Source organism: Python bivittatus, unplaced genomic scaffold, assembly GCF_059951505.1.
Source record: "Python bivittatus isolate LINGU-HERP-01145 unplaced genomic scaffold, Pbiv_v1 ctg000340_np1212, whole genome shotgun sequence".
NCBI lineage: Eukaryota > Metazoa > Chordata > Lepidosauria > Squamata > Pythonidae > Python > Python bivittatus.
Genome location: NW_028277056.1, coordinates 8826581 through 8853112, shown reverse-complemented (window position 1 = coordinate 8853112; position 26532 = coordinate 8826581). Strand labels below are relative to the sequence as shown.

At 40.6% G+C, this 26532-nt stretch overlaps 1 protein-coding gene and 1 long non-coding RNA gene across 2 annotated transcripts in view; both read left to right on the top strand.

The window, feature by feature from the left end:
* Positions 1 to 26532, top strand: part of DLG2 (discs large MAGUK scaffold protein 2) — a 958242-nt gene that overhangs the window by 37373 nt on the left and 894337 nt on the right. The window lies entirely within an intron of this gene.
* Positions 81 to 25876, top strand: LOC112540931 (uncharacterized). The gene is made up of 4 exons (XR_015796076.1): positions 81 to 481; positions 10541 to 10684; positions 11134 to 11261; positions 23039 to 25876. It is a non-coding gene; the product is annotated as an uncharacterized LOC112540931 (long non-coding RNA).

Below are 26532 nucleotides of genomic sequence, written 5' to 3'. Positions count from 1 at the left end.
GCATTAAAAAGGGAAGGTCTAATTTACTAATTAACTATAAACAGCACTTCAGCAGAAAGCATGAAACCTGGTTTCTTATGTGCAGCTTTCTAAAATAAGTCCTCCACTATTGAGAAGCATTCAGCTAACAATAAGCATTGTTCATGTGATTGTTTTTTCTGTCTTTCAAAATGTCTTTATTCTACATAGTAGCAAGTATAAATGGCTTTCCTAATTACATTATAACCAGCCTGATGATCCTGCAAATATTGCTTTAGCGAAGAGAAGCTGTTGAACCTCTCCACCTGAGTTTTTCTACCTCTCAGCTGGAATCCCATCACCAGAGAGGTGATCTTAAAAAGAACAGAAGAAAACACATACAGACCACACAAGAACAGATCAATTTTTTGCCAAGGCACATTGACTTGAACAACTTACAGTATTATTGACTCTTTGCTGGGTGCCAGTAAACTCTTCAGAAAAATACATACAACCTTTTCAGGTACATTTTTCTTCAAGTCAAGTTTGTCAGTACAGAAATGGTTTGCCATTGCCACTTTCTGGAATGAATGAATGAATGAATGAATGAATGAATGAATGAATGAATGAATGAATGAATAAATAAATAGACAGACAGACAGACAGAGAGACAGACAGACAGACAGACAGACCTGAGGTTTTTAGGTAATCTTGTATCCAAGTGAAGACCAGACCTAACACTGCTTATTTTCTGAGCCCTAACAAAATTGGTCAATGTGGCCATCTGCTGGGATACAACACCATTGAACAAGTCACCATTGCCTACTATGGGATCAGATTTTATCTAGGGTCAGTCTGGGACTAAGGCAGTGGCAGTGAGTGGACCAACCTGGTAGGTCCTAATTTGAAGAGTGAACAGGATGAGAGAAATCAGAGGGAGTGGAGTTTAAAGCCATGCCAGGAAGTCGACAAGAGCCTCAATGGATTTTGCAAACCAAAGACAATGTCAGAGTCTGCACGCTCAATTCCCAAGTCCAGTAAATCCTCTGAAGCCTATTTGTTTCCAGTAAAGATTTCTTTATACATGCATACAGCACTCCATAAGTTGCTGAGACTGACCCTCCCCGGTCACAGCTCTCCTTTTAACCCCCCTCTATTCTAATTTTCCCGCTCGATTCCTGCGCGCCTCTTCACACCTCTTCTTTGGTCCCACGGCCGTCCGACCTTGCTGGCGCCTCTCAGGGAGATAACGGTGCACCTAGCCTCTGTTGTTTATTGTCCACCCTCCCTCTTGACTTTTATGGCAGGAACAAGCAAGTGGGTATACAAATTATGGTTCTTGTCTAAACTAACATTTGAACTCACTAGCTATTTGTCTACATTGTAAATTTTCTAATGACTTTCTAATAGCCTTTCAATAGTTGGTTGTGAAGGTCCTGACGGACAAGATGCTTGGATTGAGGCACAACTATTGATGCTTGGACTTTAAGAGATCTGGTGGACAGGGAGTGGTTTTTGAGGATCAGAACATCATGAGGGCATAACCAAAGATGTACTATTTTACATGGAAGGAGCATGCCACCTTGGAAGTACAGTTTTGGAATTGTGATTCATGTTTGTTCTCTGCTGATGCAATGTAATGGAGAGATTGATCAGAATTCTGTGTGGCCAAGGTTTACTGCTGTGTTTAAAAACTGAACTGCTTTCTATATGTATATGCTTTGCCTTTTTTTCTTTTATATCTTTTTTATTTCAGTATATTGCTATTTCTATGTATTGAAGCTAGATGATGATGATGATGATGATGATGATGGTGCTTAGAGACAGGCTTATAATGCACTCTAGATAGAGTTCTTGAGGTAGAATAAGCAGGAAAACCAGGTTGTGCCCCTGTGATGTAAAAAAATTGTTTCCGAACTGAATTGAACTGAGTTTTCCTGCATTCTCTTTATCCTGATTATGCTGTGCCTTTTATTTTATTTTTCTTCTACTACCCCTCGGAGCGGTAATTACTGTGATTCCATGACCCAAGCAGGGCTGGACTATTAGACTCAATAATCAGGCCATGCATGTAGAAATCACCCCAATTCAGAACCACAAACATCCCTAAAAACATAACCAGGATATATATTATTCAGCAACCTTCCTGTCTTCCTCAGCCTTCCTTGGAGGCATTCTGGAGGAAGGAAGAAAAGAGATGATGGCTAACCCAGGAAGGAAGCCATAGCCAGCTAAGGTGATCTCCCCAAAGCTTCACAGGCATGGACCATTTATCCACTGAATGTTTTACCTAATGTGCCCGAAGAAACCCAGATAAAAGAGAAATATGTCTTAATGTGAACTTCCAGGCGTTGTCTGGAAATATCCCATTTTCTTCCTTTTTTTATGGTGTTTGCTTTTTAAAAAAACACTAGGATCTGCTTTTTTAACCTTTGAATGCCAGTATTAATTTCCTGGTATTTTGAAAGGTCTCTGTCTTTTTAAACCTAGTTGCAAGAACTCAACTCCGTCCTTGTTTCACATGACATCAGTTTTCTCAGTACTGGTGTTTGCAAAGATTTTAACAGTCTGAATCTGTGGGGTTCAGTTCATTGGGGCATTCGGGTGAGGAGCTGGAGGAGAAGCTGGCACTGTGTTTAATAACACTGTGCACAATAAATGCCACCAGAGGGCACCATTGAACAGGAATTAGTATTTCTTCTATGTAAAGAGAAAGAAATCTTTTCCTATATTTTATCTGTATGAATGAGTCAGAAAATAGCTCTCATTCTGTCTTATTAGTTATTTACATTTAAAACCTTTAAACCAGATATCTCATTACTGTAGTGTTCCAGTCTTTTATGATGAAAGTGCTGAAGTATTACAGAGCCATGTTATTATTTCACTGAGTTGTTGTGGGAGTTTTAATCAAAACATAACTGGGGGGCACCAGGTTCCAAGCCCATTGCTTTCACTCTCTTATAGCAATCCCATTCAGGCAGTGGAAAGTTCCCTCTGCATGGCAAAGTAGCAAATGGTAATAAGAGCACTGAACCAAAGGAGGTACTAAATGTAATTTAGTCTTTACTTTACTTAAATGAGATCAGAGTATCATTTCACAGAAAACATATTCAAAGCAATTAGAGGAGACCAAGTTATGAGTTCTTGCATTCATTCTATTTTATTTATGCAGTAAAGTCCAAATTCAAGACACCAAGGTGTAGGCTTGGACTGAGTGGCCAGCTCAACTGATAACACATTGAATGTTGGAGATGAAGAAGGATGCAGTGGGAAACCAAGGTTGAGGGGACCAGACTCATGTCGGCAAAAGAGCTGGTCCTCTTATACTTCCTTGGAGTCCAGCTGCAGGTCCACACCTTTGGGATCAGGTCTTCTGATTGGTGCTCATCCACTGTTATCTGACTCTGTTGTGACAGAATTGGCCCAGACATTACACAACTAGTTCTTGGTTGGAGGTCTTGGGTATTTGGGTAGAAGGTCTTGGACATCTACTTTTCAAGGTCTTCAGATCATTCCATCCCATGGCATTGCCCATACTTCATCTCATCATATATCCAGTGTTTGGCTGTTCAGTGAGGTGTCCTGTACTCATACTGCCCTGAATCTCAGTCCCACTTGTTAGATGATGTAATTGCAGCAGATAGCACACTTACAAACAAGTTAACAGCAGCCCCATCTTGATAGATAGCCCAGCTTTGTATTACTATATTTCACAACAATCTAGAAGAGTATTCTCATCAGATCTTATCACTTTAAGCAGCCCAAACAAGTTATTCTAACCTCTAGTGAACAACTGTATATACTGTCGTCTGCTGCATTTATCTTGGTAGGTCACATGCTTACATACCTACTTATTTAGATGGCTTAAAGGAGGTTTATTGAAGAGGGTTGGTTAAGCCTATCCAGGACTCAAAACCCTTTTTGGCTAGATGGCTCTCCCACTTGCAGTCATTGCTGAGTCAAGTAATCATGAGCAACAATTGCACAACCACCTTTCCTGAAGCAGGGGACTTATGACGGGTCCTCAGAGTTCCAGCTGTCACATCTTTCTCAAAGACACATGATTGCAATCCAGGCCCCTGGTGCCTGGATCACAATTACGATGTTGCAGCAAGCCACGGTTATGTACTCACAATTTCTGATGTTCCCTGCTGGCTTCCCACAAGCAAAGCCAGTGACCTTGAGTGGTCATGTGAGGTCCTTGCTTAATGACCCACATGGTCCTCGCTTAACAACAGCAATTGGGACTGCCAGAACTGCCATTGCTAAGTGACGTGGTCACATGATGTCATGCTTTATGACCATGTCACTTAGCGACAGCTGTTCCGGTCCCAATTGCCATTGTAATCAGAGGACTACATGTACAGGCAATTAAAGCAATTGTTCTTACTGTTGAATAGGATTCACTGTTTTCCCAGACAATCAGGCTAGAGATAAGCTTGCTGATAAGTATTGGCATAACAAAGGTGGGCTGGAGAAACTCTGATGGCTGCTACATGGTAGTGAAGAGGTAGAGAAGATTCATTCTTTGCTGCCATCTAATGGTCTTCTGGCTTTTTGCAGCCCAGATATGGCATAACATGGGAACTCTTCCTGGGACAGGATCACTTGGTTGTTTTCATATTTTCATCCTCTCAAAAAACAAACAAAAACAGTCCACCAAACCAGAGAGCAATGTTTTTGTAGAAAACCTACATATGGTAATTTGTATGCATTGACACAGAATTAGAAATGGTGATTATAATTTAAATAGCAACTGAATACTTGTCTCTGTAGTTGGAAAAACTAGGTCCCGGGTATATGTTCAGTCGACTATCTGGGGGCCAATTAATGGGTAAATGTAATGCCTCTGCACTCCTGTCATGATCCTTTATGCTTAAAGCAGAGTTGGACTAGACAGATAGTCTTTCTCTTGTAGTCATTTTCTGTCATTTGTAAAAGGCACGTAGCCAATCTATGCTTTAGGAGTTACCACACGAAAGCAAGGACGGTTGATCCTATTTTGATGTATTTGAAAAGAACGGACCCAAAGACATGTGCAAGAATATCACATTTTGTCCAGGAAAACTTTTCTGAACTTCTCATTTCTTGAAGGAAAGCATTTTCCCCCCTTTAATTATACTGAACAAGTGATAGAACAAAAATGTAAGAGAATTTCTCTGCACAGAACTAGTAGAAACACAGCTTATGAATTGAGGATGTGTAGCCCTTCACTCTCCTGTGACTTTCACCACTCCCAGTTCCTTCCATCCAGCTGTCTTCCGTTAGGCTGGAATTCACCCCCTCCTCAGGTTTACTGGCTAAGTGTTGGTGACAACATTATATATATCATGTTCATATCTTACCCTTGGTGATGTTTGATATCATTTTAGACCTCAATTTGTAAATAATTCTCAACGGAGCATGGTTAGTGATTAGTTGGTGAATGTGGTATGCTCTGTAACATGAATTAAACGGTTTTGTTCACAAATCACCACCACCTCCCCAGAGTTGATCAAGTGGAAGCCGTCAGATTGTAAAGCACTGACATCTTAAGGCTCAACATCCCTTGACATTCAGAGAAATCGTAGCAGCTGCTTCCGATTTTGTCAAAGTGGCTGTGGAGAAAAGCAGTCAGAGTCCTGCTTCCCATCTTGACTTTGCTACTCAGCTATTTCCAAAAGGAATGTGCAAAATGTTCCTTTCCAGAGATGGACCTTCCGGGGAACTCGGGAACGTTCCAGTTTCTTGCTGCAGGCCATGGCAATGATGAAGTATATCTTCCAGAACAGAAAGCGGGTCTGTGATTGTCTCAATGTGTGCCAGACCACTCCAGACCCTGGGAAAAATGGAACATTCTGGAATTTCCCAGAACGTTCTGCCTCTGGAATGGAACATTTTGCACATGTCTAGTTTTAAGCTGTGAAAGGAAATCCTACATTTTTGAAAAGACAGATATTTTGGGATTGGAACCAAAACATAATTTCGTTGTTTCTGAAATTCAAAGCATATCCCTGGATAGAATTTTATAGTCTATGCAGATAATATTAATGTTCTTATTAATATTAATATATGCTATCCTGGGTGTCAGTTATCAGTTGGACCACTCACCTTTCATGCTGGGCACATTAGCTACCATTTTACAAGGCTACAGAGGTATTTAGTACTCCCCTGCCTTCGCATCAGTGGAGCATTGGTTCTGAGAAATGCAAAGGCTGTGACTGCCCACACCAGATCATGCTCTCCCCTTCTTCCTTATTTACAAGTAACACAGCATTGTGGCCTCATGACCTGACAGTATTTTCCCCCATACCAGTGGCAGTGAATGAGGTATTGACTCCTGTACTTTGGCTGACCCTACTAGCTAGGAATAGTCTACCTCTTCCAGTGTGAACTGCCCGGGCAGTTGAATGTGGGGATGAGACATATGTTGCTGTCTCAGGTTTACTTGTGGGGGGATGCATGGCAGGGTGGATTGAGTACAGAGCAGAACATGGCTACTGGGCCATCACTGAGCCTTTCTGTCATCTTCACTTGTGACTGGAGATACTAGTTTCCCTCTGCCCAGTAATGAATAATACAGGAGAATGGGCTGTGATCTTTGGTAGGATTTCAGATAGCCTGTTGAACAGCTATGGGGTGGCACTGCTCCATATTTAATTTCTACAAATTGGAAAGACTGGAGAAAAGAGCAAGACCTGGGATTCTGCTTTAAAAGAAGAACATTCATTATGTGGAATTATGAGATCGCTCTGGGAAGGTCACTTGAATAGCCCAGAGTAAGTTTGCTCACCCAGGGCCCCTAGTTTCAGTATAACTCCTGTACTGCAAAGTCCAGAAGGCTTATTCTAAATTGCCAACCCCGTAACGTAAAATGTATTCAGCTGTAGTGCTGGCTTTGTGCTCTTGCTTGCTTGCTTTTGTGGCTAAAATGGGAAACATTTCATTTAAAACTATTTCAGACTTATTACTGGGAAGGGGGTGGGGGAATGAAATCTCACTGAAATGAAAAGCGTGATTCCTAATTACTTTATGTAGCTTTTAGTACCGTAATATGCACAATTCTTCGGAGTTATTCTCTGCTGCTCAGTAGTGTTCCAAGACCCATCTGGAAGGTAAAAACGCCTCTCTTGGGGGTTGGTTCTCCCCGCTTTTATATTGATACTTGCTCATGAAGAATACAATAAATAGCTACAGCTTGCCTTTGTACTCTACTGAAGCACGACGTATGACTGAATAAATAAAAATTGTAAGAAGCGGATCTTATTTAGGAAAAATAGTGGAATGTCATAAAAAAGGGAGGACCCCCCTCCCCCCCAATAGCTATCTGGGGTCAGTGTACCACGCCAAATTTGTAGTCGGCCATTACGCCAAGCCGATAATTGTGACTGGGATCTGGCCTAAGTTAGAACCCCCACTCTGAATTGTGTTTGGATATTTTTGTTCTTGGCAGCCTTCGTTTCTTTCTTAGTTTCTTTCTTAGGTATTTTGGTTGTTGTTATTTCATACTGTAGTTTTTGTATGTTAATCCTTTTATCGTTGAAGGGAATGTAAACTGCTCACCGTTCTGCTGGACTGGAGTGGCATATAAGCCTCAGTAAATAAATTAATCATGTATGTACATACTTTATTAATAGAAGAGTTTACAATTTGGCATTTCCTCTTTTCTGAAGATAAAATCTCCCATAACACATCATCATGCTACATCATCTAACAAAGAGCTTTTCCTTCCTTCTTCCCTCCCTCCCTGTTTTGGTCCTATGTATTTAATTGATTTACTGATCTATTGTATATAATGGGGATGAGTGGAGAGCAACTGTATGTCACTCAGGATGGTCACATTTTAATTTCTTATTTATTTTTGGCAGCCTAAGAGTATAGTGGAGAATAGGATTAATGTCTCCAAAAGTCTTCTTTTTCTGGCATGGCACCTGTTTGTTTTCTATCCCACCACTACTACATTTCTAGCTGTGTGAAGATTGTAAGGCTTAACACACTAGCTTTACTTTTGTTCTCCATCAAAGATGGAACAGGGCAGTTGTCAACATGAGGGCAGTCAATTTAAAAATAAATCATCTTGTTGATGTCAGTGAAGGGTGGGGCTGGACCAGATGTGGGTTAGTGGAGACATGGCTGCATATATGGTTTACTAATTCTTTGTATGGTTTCATCCTGTCCACAACTCTACTACCATATCTTTGGTGTCAGAGGTAAAACTTATGGCTCCTTAGCAAGCATAACTTGAGTTTAGCATTGCTGTGTAAACCAGTATAATTAATTGGCTAAGCATTATTTATTACAGAGACTAGTTTTCATTATATTCCCTTTTGCATCTTCCCCATAACTCTGCAATTATATGCCCATCACACTTCATTCTACAAAATCAGTTAAATATTAAGAGATAATGATGGCCGCATGGTCACTCTGCCATGGGCTCATACGGTGAGTTCACATCACCAGTGATGTCCATTCAAATAAACCTTATTATAGCTTAGCATGATGGCTCAGCCAAGGTCATATAAGATGCTAAGACAATGATTGGGTTCCTACAACACACTAACAACAAACTAGCCAACCTCACTTTTCCTTATTCTGGTGTTTCGTACATAGGTGTTTTAAGCCCACCAATGAGTGGAGCTTAAAATCCAAGCCTCTGTGACCTTTATCCCACTTTTGACCACCACACATCACTGATACAGATTTTTATTGTGGGGTCATCTTCATATAGATAAGTACTATAGTTATATTTGTTTGAGTTGGAATGTCATTTCTGGGAACTAGTTTGAAATAGAGAGTGAGAAACTTGGGAAGATAGGAACCAAAAACCAGCTTCCAGATCAGAAGTATCTGAATTGAGATTAAAAAAAAAAAAAAAAGACCTCTTAAATGTTCCTGCGTACTGCTCGCAAACACAGGACATTTTATTGGACTCCTGGCCAATCTGTAGAATCTGGAGGTTCTCTGGGGGAAGAAGGTGAGATGGGAAATGTGCAGCAAGCTGGGCCTTGGAGTGGGGGGAAATGACAAAATGAGGATTGTGATGCAGGCCCCATTCCTTTTGTGTGTGTGTCATGACATCAGCTGCATGTGTGTAAAATATAGGACTTGCCATGTGGTGACTCTCGTTTTCTCACTCTGACAAAACCATTGGATTCCGTGGATGCCTTTTCTGTGCAATATAGACTTTTCTTCACAAGTGGGAACAGCTCAGCTAACTTCATTCTCAGTTTCTGAAGGGATGAATCCAACACCTAAGTGAATTAAAAGAGTTGGCAGGTGGTAGAGGATTAAGGTTTTTCCCAATCACTCTTCTCTTTCTCCTTAGATAAATAACACTGTATATTGAATGGAAGTCTGTATGGAGCCTAGGTCCAGATCATAATAAAAGTATCCCTTAGGGCCAATTCCTAGTCGCATTTCTCCTCTGTGGTTTCTTGGTGGAATAGAATTTGATGACCAAGCAGTTCATGGTCCATCTTCCGTGCCAGCTGCATTCTAAAGCAGGTTACATTCCATGATGAACCCATCAGTTAAGGACCTACTAGCCACATTGGCACAATGGGCAAAGTGTGGTTAGTTTCAACCTTAGTTTTTTTGCAGCTTGGTCTATATTGTTTTGTTTATGGTTCACTGTACAGTGAAACTCATAGGTGTCCCCACGGGTATGTGTGCATGCATATGCATGAGTGTGCATTAAGATGTGGCCTCGATTTATGAAAATAAAAAAGCAGGGCTTTGATCGTACGGTCACAGCCACTATCTTGATTTTATTGACACATATACACCCCATAGGTATCCCTGATGAAACCTTGTTTGAACATACTAGTTGGGGGGATGGGGTGTCAGTTATTCAGGAATGTCTGTTAAATACACAAGTATGACATTATGGCAATTTTTGTAATTTGCCTGATGATGTAATACTGCAAATGTTGCAAATTGGTTCCTTTGTCTGATGATTACTCAAATGGTATAAATATATAAATTTATAGTGTATAAATGGATGCAGTTTGCCTACTATTTGCATTTTGGCATCATCTTTCGGGTCATGGTGTCATCACTCAGTGAAAATTTGGTCTGTAGTGTGTGAAGTCCATTGACCTCTGACACAAGGTCCCCAAAAATGGAGGTGTCACATGTATTGGGGAAGCCAAAAAAAATGGAATGAACAGTAACAAAGCTAAATGTCAAGCCCTACATAATTTTCAAGGCCAAGAAAGCAAGAACAACACAGATTTCAATACACATAGAATCTTGAAAATTGTAACACAAATTTCCCAGCCTCATTTCTAGCAAGTTAAGGTGGAGTCTCTTTGAAATGTTCTTTCCCAGATATCTTCCCCTCAGGCTGAATTGCCCTTTATAAGTAAACTGACTGATCTGTTGCGTTCCTTGCCTCCCCACAATCTCTCAAACTAAGTTTGAGCTAAATAAAGGACAACATTATAAAAGTATCTGACTTTAGGTATAAGTACGGTACATAGTAGAAATTAATATATGGAGCAAAGCGTAGATATTTTATTGAATAGCTACCAGTGGGACGGGTTTTGGAAATACGTTCTTAGACTTATTAGTGACATTGTGCGAGTTAATACAATTTCCACAGTTCCTGCAGAGGGAAAAAACAAACACGTTTGAAATTCTTCGAGCAACATTTTCTGCATAGAATCTCTACAGGCCTGGGGATGTTGACTCTTCTGGTCTGGTCCACTGGCATGGATGTCCTTTCATCTACTCACCCAGATATCTGGTAAGTGTCCCATTTCTCTGCATACTTTCTATGGAAGCCTACCATGCAGATATTCAGTTACGCACACATATACCAAAGCTAATTTGCCAGCCCAGGCATATCAAGCAATTGCCAAAGACCCCAGTAGAGATACACCATGTTTCTGCCTTGTGCTGTGGCATAACTCTTGACCTGCATGTAGCAACGCTATAAAGAGGCACAATACAGTACAAAGGCTGTAACAGTGCACAAGTTGGGATGTTCTTCTCTTGGAGAAAGATAGGCATGTCTTGGAACAGCTGTGAGTTTATACAGCAAAAGTGGATCAGGTTTATTTCAATTGAGACTCAAAAGTTCATACGATATGGATGTAAAAAAAAAAAAAAAGCCCCAAGGATTTGTAAGTAACAGTCTGTGATTCTTAAACTGGGTTAGGGAAGCATTAATTCTGACATCCTTTTCTTCCCCAGTTTCATGAAAATGAGAAGCAGAAGAAAGAAATGGAGTGCAAATTAGTTGGGTCACTCAGATCTTAGGGTAGCTTGAAGGGAACAGGCTGTCATCTTGGAAGCTGTGACTTCAGGATCAGTACTAAAAGGTATACACTTTTTTTTTTAAGTGTGCTTGTAATCTTATGAATTTCGTAAGGACTCCTTTGATTCACGAGATTTTGCTAGTGAGGACATGATGAGCAGTTCCCTCCCTTCTTCTCTGCATAGACTTAAGGATAGACAATGCAGGTTGTAAAATAGGCATTGTTTATTCTTAAATCCTGTGCTGAAGTGAGCTGAATTCTGCCCTCCAAAATTCAGGGGTGCATAACTATTTGGAGATCCACAGCTGGCCTGGTGGGGTCAGGCCCCAAAAGAATAATTTAATTTAAATTGAATTAAATTAATTATATGACTATATCTCAGACTTTTAATTGGTTAGATTAAGGATTACAATTTGGTGGCAATCTTTGGAAGGTATCACAGAGGTGCATCCAAGGCTTTGCAGAACTGTAGGCAGCCCTAGGACCTCAGATTGTCCATCTGTATCTAAATAAAGGGGGGGGGGGAAGGAACATGAATGAGGCATACATTCTGCAACACTGGTCTGTTAATGAGTGGGAATAGGTGTAGCCACATGACGGTGATGCTACCATTGCTAGGCAGGTTACGGGTTTGTTTCCAGGTTCAGTTTGAATTACGGTCATCCCCTTTAAAGCCCTACATGTCTCAGCTCCTGGATCCTTGCAGTACAGGTAGTCCTCACTTACCAACGATAATTGGGACTCGGAACTCCGTCTCTAAGCGACGTGGTTGTAAGGCATGACATCACATGACCATTCTAACTTATGACAGCAGTGCCGACAGTCCCAGTTGCTGTCATTAAGTGAATCCTGCACGGTTGCAGTGTCCTATGGTCACATGATCGCCATTTGTGACTTTCTGCCAACTTCCCCATTGACTTCGCTTGTCAGAAGCTGGCAGTGAAGGTCACAAATGGCAATCACGTGACCATGGGACACTGCAATGTAATTGCAAGCCAGTTGCCGAGTGCCTGAATTCCAACATGTGACCGCAGGCACACTGCAATGGCTGCAACTACGAGTACCCATCATAAGTACCCCTTGTTCAGTGCCGTCATAACTGAATGGTTGCTGAATGAGTGGACCTTAAATGAGGACTGCCTGTACCATCTCTCCTGGCATGTTTCAGCCTGTCGTGTTATACTCTCCAATGAGGGGATACTGAGGGTCCCTACCCCACAGGATGTTAACTCAGAGACTCAGTTATGTCTCTTTTTTTGTGGTGGCCTTTGCACTTTGGAACAACTTGCTTCCCAAGAGACAGGGTACCTCCATTTTTTGGCCTATAAGAAGGTACTTGAGATCTGTTTATTTCACAAGGTGCCTGGGTACTGATGGCAATCTGACTGCTTTAATTACTTTGGGTTTGGCAGTGTTATTCTACTCAATTTCAACCTATTTTATGTTTTGTTGTATTTTGGTAGGCCACCTTAAATTGTGTGAAGTAGGCACTATACACAATTTCGTATAAATAAGTAAGTAAATAGTTATGTTGCTTCTTACAGCTGTAACAGAAGGACAAGGACCAATGTAAAGTTGTTGATCTTGATGGAGTAGACAACTAACTTTGTCCAATGTTCTTGTGCCCTTTTGCACAACATGTTGCCTTGATGCAAGCCCTGCCTGATGAATAGCAGAAGCTGAATATCTGATTGATCTGTTGGTTGTGTTTGAAAAGTTGAGAAGCAACCCATGAATACCGTTTGTCTTATGTGCATGAATGAATGACCCAGCAAGTCAACATTTAATACTGAAGAAATCCAGTTTAGAGCTTGGAACAGGTTGCTGTGACCTTAAGTGTTCTGACACCTTTGTGACCATTCTGAAAGTGTTCCGAACTTTTATTGTTACTTGAAATAGGTGTCCTGTGCTTGAAATAGGTCTGTTTGGGGCTTGGAACATTTATAGAATGGTTGAACAGCACTGGGATATTTCCAATAGGGATATTTCAAACTTGAAACAAAATATTTCTAAGTATTTCACACACTACTACCTGGATAATTAGGTGAACTATAACTAGCAAGCATTTGTCTGCAGGCCCAGTTTCAGAATTTTGTGAGGTGTGTGGGTGCGTGTGCAAGTTCTTGGGCAACTTGTCCTCAGCAGTATCATGTCCTCCTCTGGGACCAGTTCATGCCAGTTATGAAATGTTGGGAAAGGACTGAGCATAACTCCCAGTTTGCACATGTCCACTGGTGCACAATACCGTAGTTCGGATGCTGGCTGACACATGCTCACCATGTGGCCCAGAATCCTGCAGAATGTAATCACTTGGATAAATTGCATTGACTGTGGTGCTGCTGTTGACTGAATGATAGCTGATCATCAAGCCTAGCTAGCCTCCTGACATTTCCCCCAGGATGCTAGGTCCTAGATCTTTGGCTTATCCATCTGTAGCAATGCCAGTCAGGATAGGAACAGAAAAAAGAAGATAACACTAGCCAAATTTCACTTGAGTGTTAATGACAAAAACAGTGCCATAAAGTATTTATTTTATTTACTTAATCTTATAGTTAAAGATCAAAGCAAACACATGAAAAAAGTAAAGAGCTACTGTTGGTAACTAGGAGGTATAGATGGAAATGTATGTAGATAATATTGGAGTTACCAAGATTCCTAAACTGTGAGGCATCTGCTAACAGTGGCAATTGCAACATATTTAGCAACTCTTCTAGAGGAATCCAGTAACCCATCAGCCAGAAGAAGAGTGAGAATAGGATAGGAAGGGTATTACTATATCAGCTCATCACAACATATAAAAGGGACGGCGCTGAAATACATGGGGGACAGTTTCTATTTTGGCAAGCAGATGAGGCAGAGCCTCTCAGGCAGCAATGTTACTGAATTTTCCTTTTAGCAATGAAGAGGACAAAACATTGTAGCTCTTCTGTGGGATGGGCAGCAATATGGTAGTAGTTGATATTAATCATAGCAATATTATCAGCAGACGTGATGGTCTATAATGTGGCATTAAAAGAGGATTAGAGAGGATCATGGTGACACTTGCTAGAAACTGTTTCTAGAATCAGAGCTAATATAAGCCTGCCAGTTGTTGGGGACCAACAGTGAGATGGGGCTGTGTTCCAAAATATCTTATGTAATTTTTCATATATAGAAAATCACTCCTTTTTCAACTGATTACAGGTGGTCCTTGCTTAACGACCACTCATTCAGCGATCGTTCAAACTTATGACAGCACTGAACGAATGGTACTTGCAATGGGTTCTCATACTTATGGTTGTCGCAGCATCCCTGTGATCACGTGATTGCAATCCAAGTGCTTGGTGACTGGCTCGCAATTATGATGTCACAGAGTCCTGCAGTCAGATGATCGCCATTTGTGATCTTCTCTGCAGGCTTCCTACAAGCAAAGTCAATGGGGAATCCAGCAGGAGGTTGCAAATGGCATGTGGTTGCCATACATGCTATACATGACCTTGCGCTTAATGACTGCACAGGATTCGCTTAACGACGGCAACGGGAAGTGCCAGAATTTCCATCACTAAGTGGCACAATCATGTGGCATCACACTTTATGACTGTGTCGCTTAGCAACAGAAATTCCAGTGCCATTGTTAAGTGAGGACTACAGTACCTGTGTTAGAAAGGTCTCCTCTGTGCACTTCTGATATGGCTGTTAGGAAAATTTAAAATGGTCCCATTAGCCAAAGGTCATTGCTAAGTAGCACTCTGCTGCTGTGCCAAAATGCTTCCACCATATAAACGTAACTGGGAAAATGGTGAGTAGGTCGTAATGGCAATGCCAGGTTGGATGCTCACTATGATTGGGAGTAGTGCCAGCCTGATGGGAATCAATAGCTAGTAGAATATGGTTACATAGAATTTGTAGTTGGCACTGAATAGTACCTGAGTCACCATTCATTCTTCGAGAAAGGTAGTTTGGGGGTTGGATCTAGAGTTAGCTTCTTTCAGCAATAAGCTTCAGTAATGGTTGGAACTATTTTTCTCAACTTAGCATCAGATCCTTACATGGGAAAAAAGAGCTCAAATTCAGCAGTCTAAATCTCCAGAAAGATCTAAGCTCCAGCCCAAACTTTTATAGCTCAGGCATATTTGGAAGACCCTTCTTAGTGGCCTCCTATCTTGCTGATATCCTTTGCCCAATTCAGAGGAGAGCCAGGTTCAATATGCTACCGTCATCATTATTAAAAGAGAGATTTAATGGCATGGCTGTAAGAATACCTCTATCCCTGCCCACTTTGGAAATTGAATCAGTGGCCCATGTCCTTTTCCAGTATCCTTATTTATTCTGTCTGGTACAAGGATTTAATTACACCTGTACCAACTATCTGCCATGAGGGCTGGTTCCTTAATCTTTTAGTAGATAAATCAATGACAGTCTTTAGGAGAATGGCCACGTTTTGTTCAATCACCACTGCAATTTAGCATAGGATTGCATAGTTTTGTTGTGTAAAACAATACAACGTACAGAATTTTAATTCCAAGTGTTTCATGGTTTACTTTTTAGAACAGTGTATGTTATGTGGTCATGACCATACATAAATACAGTCTAAGATGAATTCTGAGAAAATTGCCTGAGATCTCAAGGCACCTACGTGCACTAAGTCTCTTTGCAAGAATCCTTTCTTGATTCCTTGTGTAAGAATTTCCTAAATGGTGCTGCCACAAGAATTCCTTCTGCTGATGTTTCAGATTCTGAGAGTTGGAATCAAGGGACAATGGAGTCTCTCAGATCCAACCTCCTTCTCAATGGAAGATCCAAATTAAAGCATCCCTAAGAAATCTCTTTCTGGTCTCTCTTTGCACGCATCCAGGAAATGGAAGCCCACCTCCTTAGGCAATTAATCCCATATTAAATTGCCTGGCCACAGAGTATTCAACAATCCAAGGATAATATTACAAGAGGTACCCAATGCTAGAATTGCTAGGGAAGGCTTAATTACAGTTCTGCCTAGGATTCAAGAACCATAGTTCCCTGTACCAGTGAAGTTCAGAGAGTGTAATATTATCAGGTCTAGGAAAGGGTCAGGGTTTTCAGATAATCAGGCAAGGCTTGAAGGCAAAAAAACCTTTCTAGATATATTCATAAACATGCTTAATGCCAGGTAAAATTTAGCAGATGCATTCATGCAACATGCTAAGCTTGGGTAGTGTTATCCTTGATTAGGATTTTTTTAGTGGTTTAGTGTATTATGCAAACCCAGCTACTTTGGTTAGTTTGAGCTTCAGTGTATTGTGCCAAACCAGTAAATGGGTTAATGTAGTAGCCAGGTTAAATGTGTTGAGTGAATGCTGCCAGAAGATAAAAGGACAGTCTATCCCAATAGTTGCTCCAGTACTTGAGTGCTCTCAGACTCAGACTCCGATACTAGAAATTCCTGGTTCTTCTGAAGTTAGTAGGTCATTATACCAATTGCAAACCAAATGGGCTATTCAGAAATGGTAACCTACTTACAAGTATACCACTACTTCTATACTTTCAAGCAATCTAGCCCTTCTGTCTCCTTGCTTTTTGGGTCTTTACATAGTGGCAGGAGCAGCTATCTTGTGGCTTGGTGGCCGAATCTATGCATCAGATTCAGAAATTGGGTGCAGAGTCCAGAGCTATGAATCATAGAATCATAGGGTTAGAAGGGACCTTGGAGGTCAACTCTAGTCCAACCCCTTGCCCAGTGCAGGAATCCTCATGTCATTCAGACAAACGGTTGTCCAAACTTTGCTTGAAAACTTCCAGTGATGGAGTATCAATGACTTCAGGAGGTAGACCGTTCCATTGTCAATCTCCCAGTTGGGAAATTCCTCCTTAAAGTTTGGATCTCTCACTGTAAAGCTTCCACCCATTCAACAGGCTACAATAGACTCCATTTTTAACTATGGGTCATCTGTAACCTGGGCATTCTTAACCTGGGGACTATCTGTATAATGAAATGACCTGGTACATGAGTTTGTTTATCCAGATGACACCAATGCATATATTGATGTGGCTTTTATAAAGCATATCGACTGTGGACAAAGAAAACACAGCTCTGGAAGAAATCTTAAGGTAGACAGGCAAACAAACCAAGCTGTCAACTCCTTCCATCCTTGCCTGGCACACTCACTCAGGACATCAGTCAATAACATTAAATTTTTTGTGGATGCAAGATACAGACCTCTTTAAATGAAATACAATAAAGCTATGGGAGGCCACAGCTACTCTGTTGGCCAGGCGTTTAGTTTCTGGAACTTATGGCACTTCCAGAGTGCCACTTTAGCCAAGCCCATTCATTTGGCTACAACCAGTAAGGTTTAAGTCCTTCTAAACTTGCCCCACCTAAATACCATATCACAAGTTGCCATTATTCTGTTTAATATCTTTGACTAGAAAATGGTTTCCAGGAAGGGAATGAATACACTCTCCTATACCATTGGGTCTCCCAGTGGCTGATTGAAAGCACTAGTTTGGAGTAGTGTTTAAAGGCACTGGGCTAGATACTGGGAGACCATAAGTTGCACAAGGGTTGAATGAAAAGTAATGCCCCCACCTCCATAATTCTAGTTTAAATAGGAATATATTAATACATGAAATGATAAAATAATCCTTGAAATGAGATCTTTTGCTAGCTGTACTTACTTTTCCCCATAATTGCCACTATTTACTGCATACTTGTGCCAAAGGCAGACAATCTTCTTAAAGCTATCATGAACCCACTCCATACTTTGTCTCTTCAACCAGGTCCTGGCAGTCATTTTCACCTCTTCATTTGAGTGATACAGACGCCCATGAATATAGTCCTTTAATTTTACAAAAAAGATGGAAGTTGTGTAATGCCAAGTCTGGACTATATGCCGGATAGGGTAAGATGGTGAGATTCAACTTCACAATTGCCTCTTAGGTTGCTTGTGAGGTGTGAGGCCTAGCAGTGTCATTTGCAGCGATATTTCCTTCTTGTGCTGCCAAACTCTGCTTAATTGTTGTTTCAAAGGTTTGAGCATTGCAATGTAGTGCTCTGAGTTGATTGTGGTCCCAGGTTCAAGGAAATCCATGTGAATAACACCATCTGCATCCCAAAGAAGACTGGGTTTTGATTCCCCCCCTTCCCCCCACCCCTGGGCAGGTGAAGCTTTGTGATAATATTCCATGGACTGATGCGTTGTTTCTGGATCATAATGATGAGCCCATGTTTTGTTAGCTGTCATGATTGCAAGTTGCTGGCAAATTTCAGTTCCTGAAGCTTTCATTTCTGCCATCAGCAAGTGAGGAACTCATCTTACACAAACCTACTGATATTGAAAAACATCAATAATGTAATCCACATGTTCCTGTGAAATGCCAAGCATGACAGGTTCATTAACCTTTCTCATGTAAAACTCATTGGTTGTTGCCACAGGTCATTCATTTCATTCTTAGTCACACTTACCTGCACTTCCCAGTTTGCCAGCCTTATGTTTTTTGGCCCAGTAATGCACAGTATTCAAGTCATCGACATAAACAACCTGGATTTCAGTTGAAGGAACTCTTTTGGCAGTCAGAAATTCCATCACAGTACAAAGCTTAAAGCACACTGATGAGTACTTACTGCAAGCTTCAATTGCACAAACAGTAGCCACACAACCATTTCTCACAGCAACTTCCTGCTAACTAAAGTAAAAGAACAGATGCTAAAGAACACATCAGAGCTTTCAGCATGTCAACACTGCCATCTGTTGGCAATTTATAACACTGGAAGCATTACTTTTCATTCAGCCCTTGTAGTCTTGCCTAAGCAAAAAGCCAGCTGGCTTTGGGACAGTCACACTCTCATAGCCCTAGGAAGAAGGCAATGGCAAACTACTTTCAAAAATGTTGCCAAGAAAACTGCAGAGACTTATACATGTAATCACTAGGAGTCAAGACTGAGTTGAAGGCCACAAAAAACAAAACAAATACAAAACAAACAAAAAAAACCCAAAAACAAAACCCTGAGACTGAAACTCAAAGGCTGAATTTGTTCAACATGCTAATCTAGTTCAAAGGTAGCTGTGATTCAGCATAGAATGAGAATCCACCATCATCTTTGTATTTGTGTGGGTCAGTGCATCCCATTAAGCCATTATCATTTAGTCATTTGCACATAGCATTCTTGTGTGAAGAGAGCAAACCTGGGCTAGCATAGCAATTATATTAACTTTGATTTACCCTGTTTTGTGAACCCAGATGAAGATTACATACTCTGACCCCTTATTGCTAATAAGGATGAATAGGCTTATCTTCCAGAAATACATCTATTTTCCATTTATTGCAGGGAACTTAAATTTGATTCCTTTTGGGAGAGAGAAAAAAAATGAATATGACTTTGTCAGAGGAAAGGTGGAAAGGCCTTTTTCTTGCAGAGGTTCAGTAAATCAAATCCTTGGTCTCTGGAGATCATCAAATTCATTGCTGAGTTCATCTACAGGAGCTCTCTTCAGTTTTATCTTGAAGGGACCAATTTATTTGCAAAACCCGGTCTAGCAAGGCATTTGCTTTTCTGCTACAGGTTTTGTTTAATCTAATTGCCAAGGAGAAAAATAGCGACACGAAGAAGTTTACACCGTGTCTTTCTGTATTATTAAGTTCTACGCTGTAGCTGAAGGAATGACTTTCAGATTTGGCCTTTGCCCTTGCCTGAACCTACCACAAAAAGCAGAGCTTTGTTTCTCCTCCTCCCCTCCGCTTCATCCTGGCTATCAAAACATTTGACATTAAATGTCGCCAGTCTGGCTGTTAGAATGGGAGGAAAGACACAGCTGCTTTAAGGTATTGCATTCATGCTCCCAGCACTCGGAAGCATCTTTTGGAGATCAGATCCAAACTGCGGCACGACTTCATATTTACTGTCACCTCTGTGAGTTGTGAACTAGGACATTCGATTTGCTTACTGAAGATACATGCAATTTAATACGCAAAGTTTTAAGGCATTGTCAATCTTATAGTCAAAATTAGGGTTCCAGTATCTCATTCGTCCATTCATTTTATTTTTGGCCTGGGCTCTGTACAGTCATCTGTACTGTTAAGAAATTATGTTTTTTCTTTCTTAGACTCCAAGCCCTACCCAACCGAATTATTTAATCTGGAATCCAAGTGGCTTCTTTCTTATTTTGTTCCAGGAAACTCTAGTTTGGTGGAGTTTTAACAGAACAGAACAGTTTTATGAAAAAGTATTTGCTGTGTTCAAATGTCCTGAATGTTTGCATACTTTTGCCACTGAATGTTATCAGAGCTTTGTGTGGGTCCTACTGACACTTGACTGGAGATTGAATAATCAAATAACACTAAAGTTTGGGGCTCATTCCATTTATTTCGCAGCCATCCTACAGTATGATGGGCTTGGGTGGAAGTGTAGAACCGCCATCTCCCTTGATTCAGTAACTGGTGGTCTCATTTTTAACTGCAATAACTGCAACCAATATGTTTGTTGAATTTGTGATCATGCTTTCACACCACAGGGTGTGAATTTTTGCCCATTCCTCCATGGCAAACTGCTTCAACTCAGTAACATTTGAGGACTTTCTAGCATGAACTGCTTGTTTCAAATCTTGCTACTATGGGGCTTACTGTGTTTCTACAGGGTTTAGGTCTGGATAGTCATTCCAAAACACTGAGTTTGTTCTTTTCATTTCATTCTCTCCAAGAGAATGAAATAAGAAGAACAAACTCAATGTTTGATGCCAGGATTAAGCAAAAGGGAGAAGAAACAAAACCCAGCCTTTTATATGGCAGGTTCAGACAAGGGCAAAGGCCCTGGGACCGTTGACTGCATGAACCACTTTTCTTTCACCTGATAGATGTATGGTCTGATAGTCTTCTCTTGAATTCTCTGGGGGAAAAAATGGTCCCATCAATGATGGCTAATTATTGAGGTCCTGAGGCATCCCCAAACCATGACACTATCACCGCTATACTTGATAGTTGGTATGAAGGAGTTCTTGTAGAACACATTGTTTAGTTTCTGCCAGACATAACAGTATGATGTAGCCTGAGAAATTCTAGTTTTCACTCCTCTATGTTCAGAGCATTCCTCCAGAAATCTGGAGGGTCATCTAGGTACTTTTTGGCAAACTTGAGCATCAGTGGTCCGCTTAGTGTCCAATAACCTCTATCTTCCTTCTTTCCCATGAATCCTCTTTTCAATCATTGCTTTTCTGGTGGTGGATTCATGAACACTTTAGGTATAGTAAAAGACGCTGCAAATCTCTGCTGATGTTCTGCAGTTCTTAGTGACTTAGGATGATTTATGCTGTACTCTTGCAATTCAGACAGGATGGCCACTATTGTCCCAAATCTTCTTCCTTTCAAAGGCGTGTCTCTGACTGTGGATCAGTAAAGCTTCAGGACCTTAGAAATGGGCTTGTAATCTTTTCCAGATAGATATCAATGACTTTTTTAAATGGATGTCTTCATAAAACCTTCCTGTAGAATCTGTGTGGTGAGAATTTCAGTGTGATAAGAAGAGCCAAAATTTCTAAAAATTTTATAACCCAGATCAATCTTGATTGTTCAATTAATTATTCACAAAATTGACCCTTGGTATTTAATTAAATTGGTTGACTTGGGGTGATTACTTTTTCATGCTGACAAATCACATGATGGATTTCTGTTTATGAAATAGATAAAACAAGCCTCAAGCTCAACACTTTTTTTTTCAAAGAACTGTAAATATTCTGTTAAAAGCCCCATTGAGCTAGAAAACAGATCTCTATAGGTTTATAGTACACCACAATGCCATCTGCCTTCAGTGTGACAGGCATTCTCCATACGGTATTTATGATTTATATAAAATTTTAACATGCTAAGTTTAAGATCCTCACCTTATTCGTTTTCCCTCTACAGTGATCAGAAACTAAATTCTTCTTTTAGAAGAATCATGTGAATGTGACTGTAGAGGGAACAGAATGTTCAGAAAAATAACGAGGCATAGTCTTTCATAGTACTGGTCATATTTTCTGTCTTAAGATATGTCTTAATTTTTTTAAAAAAGCAGTTTATTTGTTGACAACATATATCAGGGAAAGTTTTAGCTTCTTCTTAGCTTGTGGAAGAATAAAGCAAGGTTGATATAGGAATCTGTGACTGGCTTTGAATGGCAGACCTTATGGCTGAAATACTTGGCCTAATTTTTGACTTGCATGCCTGTTTCTTCATCCTGTTTTATTTTTGCAACATACGGCCAAATAAAGAGTTCAGGAGAGCTGAAAAACTTGCCTTTTGGTTGGTCCTAATAAATAGATTACTTAGTTCTAGGTTTGGGGTCCCTCCTGTGGAGCCACAATGGCTTTTTATGTAATGAGAAGCTCTGTGAAAATGAGTCTCAGGCCTGTGGAGTGTGGTGAAAGCCCCGCTGTAAAATCCAGATTGAAGTAAGAGTCCTGCATATTCTAAAAAAGATAAGCAGATGAGTGGAGAGCCATTTTCATGTTCTTCTCGAATGATGAATTTTATCTAGGAGGTCAGGACTTGGAAAGCGATCCCATTTCTGCATCTTTCCTTTCCTGAGGGCACCCTTTGCTTTCTGGCTGAGTCTTCTTCCTTCTTCTAAGGAACAGGCGTGAAAAGAGCTTGGGATGGATGTAAGATCCTGAGATGACATTTTCCCCCAATAAAATTACTGCCCAGGCACTTGTGGGGTGGTGCGGTGGGTGTCGCGATGCAAATCGTGTGATATACATACTTGCATACAACATGAGGATGTGAAAGGCTGGGGGTTGCATCATAGCACATTTTTATCATTTTTGCCTCATGGCAATTTGTATTAACCTAAAAATTACTGTACTGTTTCCAGGATTGAAATGTGTCTCTCATGAAACCCTATCTTTTCACAGGTTTGTTCTCACTGCTGCATCTTCAAACAGCGACCAGAGATTTTGTCTGCTCTGCTTGCAACATGTTCATTCGTTGACTGAGAGGAGTCACGCTGAAGAGTCAAATTAGAGTCTAACACTGTTTTTCCCCAGATATCTCTGTTCTTGCTATGGCAGTAAATGTTCTCCCTCCCATGCCACAGCCTATCTCAGTCAAGGCCTTTCAGATACGTTAATTCCCCACAATCCTCATTTAAAGGATATACTGGTTGGGCATTATGGGCATTGTAGTTTAACATGTCTGGAAGGCACCTGGTTGGGGGAGGCTGGGTTTTCGTACAGTTTCTCCTCATGCTTCCTGCCACTTGAAAAAGTGACTCTCAAATTGTTGTTGCCCTTTAAGGGTCTCGAACCCAAACTTAGCCACTGAAAAATACATATCTTACCGAGCTCCCAGCTGGTTTTTCATGCTCATGGAATATCACACGTGTTTGGGTATGAATGCTTTGAGTAAACCTGTGGAAAATTCAGCCAGCCAACCAACCAACCAACAACAAAAGCAAGAAAAGTATCTGTCTATTCCATACATCCAGAGATAGATCTCTTTGTGCACCTTTGAGCCCAAATGCTGAGACCTTAGGTTGGAGTTTCAGCATCATCCTATGATGCAACCATCTTCAACCTTTCCATATGGGCATTCCTTTCACCAAGAATCACTTCTTCCCCCCCCCCTTTTAATTCCCAAAATAAAGTTATTCCCTTTTAAAAGTTATATAGTATAATCCTTCACCTTTCCAAAATGATTGTGGAGCCCCATAAGGTGAGCCATGCTACACTGACAGCATGACCCAGCTTAAGGTTATGGGCTTAATAGCTGGCCACAGATATGAACAAGGCCTCAGGCTTGCAAGTTGTACCCACTTTTCATATGTGTTGAGATGCAGAGCTGTTCAGAGTTGATGGTCCCTGGGAAAGCATCTTAGATCTGTGGTGAGCTTCTCCTTGTAAGTTCCTCAGCTTGGGCTGTTAGGACATCTCTTTCCATTAAGCACTATTTCCCTTTCCAACAATGCCCACATTATTCCAGAATAGTTTCTGGAGCCCGAAGTAGGGCACTGAACCCTATGTGGCTTTGGTATTCTTGAACAATTGCAAGGATGCTACACACTCATGCTCAGCCTATGTGGAGATCAAAAGCTTCTAAGTATACATTGAACTAACAGTTACACTCCAAATCCAGGAACAGTGCTTTGTTGTGATGCACTAACAAAGCGTGATACCTAACTATGGATTAGCTTGCCTTTTTTAATTATCCATTTTTAAAACAAATAGAGCATCGTGATTTCAGGTAGTCCTCACTTACCGACCACTCGTTCAGCAACCGTTCGAAGTTGTGACAGCACTGAGCAAGTGGTACTTACAATCGGTCCTCGAAGTTCTGGCCATTGCACCACCCCTGCAAGTCACGCGATCGCAATTCGGGCATTTGGCAACTGGCTCGTACTTACGATGGTTGCAGTGCCCCGCGGTCACCTGATGGCCATTTGCATGCTTCCCTGCCGGCCTCCCACAAGCAAAGTTAAAAAGTGAGAACAGAACCTTTTGATACCATTTGTGTGTGTGCAGAAGATGACAAAGATTGAAGGGGAAGCTTGCAAGCCTGAGACAAATACAGACTCATTCCTGCAATGACAAATTCTGCTTTGTTCATGATAACTAAATTAGATAAAGATGGGCTTTCAGTCTTTTTTAAACACTGGATCAGGGATCAGATAAATGATTAATCCTTCAGCTGTCTGTAGATGCGCTCTGAGAAATAACCCTCACATCCTTCTTCCTCTCCCTTCTTACATAAACATGTCTTGGAAAGAAATGGAGAAAAAACACTTGTAGATGAAAATTGATAGGAAGGGCTCTGAAATCTCCAACACTTAATTCTCCCCCATATATGGCCCCAGTACCAGAACTGCAACATGAAGAAATGTGAGAATGGAAAGCCTACAGTTGGTCTGTAATACAGGACACCACCTTTTTAAGATTCTAACTCACACAATGAGAACCAACATAATGGCGAAGGCACCAGATTGAGCCTGGGAGGACCCAAATTGTAATCCCTCCTGTGACAATGGACCAGTTTCTTATTTCTGAAGATAGTCTACCTCATGAGGTTGTTATTGTGAGAATAAAATTAGGGGAGACTCTAATTACAGACTGTGTAAGCTGTCTTGAGATCCCCCAAGAGAGGAAGGATTACTTTTAGTATTAAAAGTAATTTAATACTAAAACAAAATGGAGAATAGAATGTGATAATGTGATACCTTTAGCAGCATGTTGTTAAAAGAGTATATTGACACTTTTTGATTTCTGGCATAATTCTCTTATTGTGTAGACGATATTACACAGTATGATAAAATACTGTCTTTAAAATGTAATTTATGTTTATGGTACCCATGACTTTCTATTAAATTTCTTTGTTTGACAAATATTAATTGTGGTATTTTAAATACATGTTTTATTAGAAATCCATAGTTTATTATAGAAAATTCTATTTGAGCCAGCTATTTCATAGATCAAATGCATTTAGGATCAAGACAGTTACACCAATGAGGAAAATATATTATTTTGAAAATACCCTATGACATATTCAGAAGGAAATGTGATTAGTGGCTGCTAGAGAGGATTAAATCCCTAAGACTTCCTTTTTATCTGTTGTATCCCTAAGAATTGTATTTATCTTGGCCTTGTAACTGTAATTTATTTTCTAAAATAACATTACTAGCTTTAAATACACGTTTGTCTAAACGGAGAATGTTAATGAAACATTCAGATGTTAATAACAATAAAGGGCATTAGTCATCACATTCTTTTCTTGATTTCTTTTGTGGTTTCATTTAACTTTCTCATACAGAGGTTCCGTGGACTTGTCTGTGGCACCATCATTTCCCAGTCTCTATAAAGCCATTCAGAAAGTGAGCTGCAGAGGTCTTCAAGTCTGGTGGACTCAGGAAGCTGAAAAAAAGCGATTAGCGCTTTCTCCAGCCGAACAATAGGAGAGGGTGAAACACGACTTTCAGTTGGCGTCCCATTCTTAGTATCACTGATCTCAGAGCCACAAAAATGCCTTCACGTCCATCCCATTCCCTGCCCCTCTGGCCAAAAAAGAAAAGAAAAAAGGAAAGGAGATACATTTTGGTACCATTCTCTCATCACTTTTTTTTTTTTTGCATATGAAACAGAATGGTTTGATTGGAATACAGTAGAAGTGAGCTGACATGAAGAATAGAGTTGGGGTGAATCTGAGATTCCTGCCGATGGGAAAACAGTGTAGCCGCCAATTCTGGAGACCGTCGGCATTTCAAATGGAAAAATCTGCAATTTTAGATGTATTGCAGCTGAGCTGGAAATAGATGAGCTCAGCTGCTGATTCTGGACTTGTGCAATTGCTCTGTGTGAAAGCTGGTGCAGCAAGTGTTCAAGAGTGAATATAGAAATCTCTTGGTTTGCCAATAATAGTT